At 44.3% G+C, this 2,653-nt stretch overlaps 1 non-coding gene across 1 annotated transcript; it reads left to right on the forward strand.

Moving 5' to 3' along the window:
- Positions 1 to 2,401: 2,401 nt before the first annotated feature.
- Positions 2,402 to 2,483, forward strand: TRNAS-AGA. Its single transcript has one exon. It is a non-coding gene; the product is annotated as a tRNA-Ser (tRNA).
- Positions 2,484 to 2,653: the final 170 nt, after the last annotated feature.

Here is a 2,653-nt window from a genome sequence, read left to right on the forward strand (position 1 = left end):
TCATCCCTGTGGCCTTCCCTACCCCCTGCCATTCCTGTTGAGGCCCTGTGTGCCCCCCACCCCCTGCCCCTCCATCCTGTGCCACTGCTGGCTCCTAGGAATGAGGGGGAGGGAAGCTTGCACACAGCAATAGCTACCAACACCAAGAGGCACACAACATGCCCCTTTCCCTGCTTCCTCTCCCCTTCTCCTCCCTCCCTCCCTACCACCTCCCACTCTCTGCTGGATGTTGTCTGGGCTCTGTGGTGGTGGCAGCAGCAGAGGGGGAGCACAGCATGGGGTTGCTGCCAGTGGAAACCCCCTTCCCCTTCCCAATCTTCTCCCTCCCTCCCTTCCTCACCTCTTCCCTGCCGCCTCCCCCTGTCTGCTGCCTGTTGTTGGGCGGCAGCATGACAACCCCCTCACTCCCTCTGTCTGTAACAGTCTGGGGTCTCACAGCTGATCAGCAGGTGCCGTCTCGGTGGTGCATGTGCAGTTGGCCCAGAGAGTTATGGACAGAGAAACAAATAGACAGACAAAGGCTTTTATTATTTTAGAATATTTCACAAAAGACAGGATATAAAGGTATGTATAGGATTGCTGCTAGAATATATTACAAATATTTGCATGGGGAAGAACTTTCTGATGAAAGAGGGCATCTTACTATTTACTCTAGCAAAAAAAGGGTGGGGGGAAATAATCCACTGCTGGGGAACTGAAGCAAAACATTTTGATGAAAAAAATAAGGTACATGTTTTTAATATATTAATTAAAAGCAAATAACACTTGGACAACTTATCTCGGGTAAAATGGATTCTTCTTCCACAGAAATCTCTAAATCTAGACCAGATATCTCTCTTAGATATGCTATACTTAAATAGAAGCTGATTCTGAAATTGCTAGATCAGTTTTTTTTAGCCTGTTAATTTGGTCCTACCAAGAGATCATTATGTTCTCTTCTAACTTTAGAACTAAGCTCAAAAACATGTAGATCATTGCCTCCCAAGCGCTGAACCATAGAATTGTAACCTCCTATGACTATGATCGCCACTGGCTCTCCTAATTTATGCATCTACACCTATTTTTGCACCCCAGCACACCCTCAATTATTTTTTTAACCTTGAACCTTCTTCGAGAACTTTATGTAGTATTCAAATAACAAATTACTATTACTAAAAGTGTATCATTATTCTAGGAAATGCCACTTTTCCCCTTCCCCAAAGCTACATTTCTGTGAATATCATCCAAACTTATTTTCACATACTGTTTAGTAAAGAAGGAAGAAAACAGAAACATCTTTAAATACTTGCATGTCAATAAACTACTAACTTTTCTAACAGAACTGGTATGTAGCTAGCATTTCCTTAACAAAATGTAATTCAGTAAAAATGTTTCTGGAAACAGTTTGAGACAGTAGAGACTGAGGGCACGTACAGATATTACACTTAGATTGGTCTAAGTGAACTTAGAATGATCTAAATCTGTAAACCTACTGATGTTCAGCATGTATGGACGAGTCTAAAAATGGCACAAATGACCTAGAATAGAGTGCATCTGAGGTACAGATTTAACATTTTCTAATAAGATTCAGAGTCATGATGCAAAAGTGACAAAGCTATAAGGGAAATATGGAGTGCATGAGTGAGGGACTAACATAAAAGGGATGGAGGTGAGGAGGGGAACCCAACTAGGTTACAGAAAATACAATGTTAGCCAACTAAGCCCAGGGGTGGGGAGGAGGGGTGTGGGAGTTGCTCTGAAATACTTCAAAGCAGCCTTGGCTCCCACTGGATAAGGCCTCAGCTGAGGTGTTTCCTGAGGTGCTATATTCTGTGAATACTTTAGGGACTTCCAACTTTAACTTACCACTTGACCACAGCACGCAATCCCTCAGACACATAGTAGTGCACTCCCTCAGCCAAGCATACAAATCGAGACCAACACACATAATTCCAATCACACACGCACCAGATACTCACCAACACTGTCCAAGCCTCATTTGAGCACTGAACCTTAGGGCAAAACCTGTTTAACTCCCCAAATCACACCGCATCTACAAGCCAATCAATCATTCAGGGGCTACATCAATCATTTTTCAATCCAATCTATTTGGGAGATATGCCTGTCATTCAACGCAGTAGTTACTTATTAAGTTCTCCACCACGGACCAATCATCCTATTAATTACCACAGAGGGTAGTTTACATCTTTTTGGCTTCATCGTCGCTCTTAACGGAGCATGCTCCGGGATAGAAAAGTGGGTCATGGTTCAGGAGTTCAGTGTTTCTAGAACTCTCCTGCCCCAACATTTACTGAATAAATGCAACTTTACAAAACTTACTCAACTTAAGAAAAATCACTAGCTAGGCTAGGGACATTATGGCTTTATAGTCCAACAGGAGTGGCAGGACTTAATTGTAGATGTAGTCGTGGCCGAGTGGTTAAGGCGATGGACTAGAAATCCATTGGGGTCTCCCCGCGCAGGTTCGACTCCTGCCGACTACGCTTCCGGTTTTGAGGGGACGAGGCTGAACTCCTCAACAAGTTCTTTGCCTCAGTGTTCCTAAGCGAGAGGCATGACAAGTCTCTCACTGGGAGTGTAGGGAGGCAGCAGCAAGGCACCAGACTTCCATGTGTGGACCCTGAGGTGGTGCAGGGTCACTTGGAAGAACTGG

This window comes from Crocodylus porosus, unplaced genomic scaffold, assembly GCF_001723895.1.
Source record: "Crocodylus porosus isolate Cpor-Errol unplaced genomic scaffold, CroPor_comp1, whole genome shotgun sequence".
NCBI lineage: Eukaryota > Metazoa > Chordata > Crocodylia > Crocodylidae > Crocodylus > Crocodylus porosus.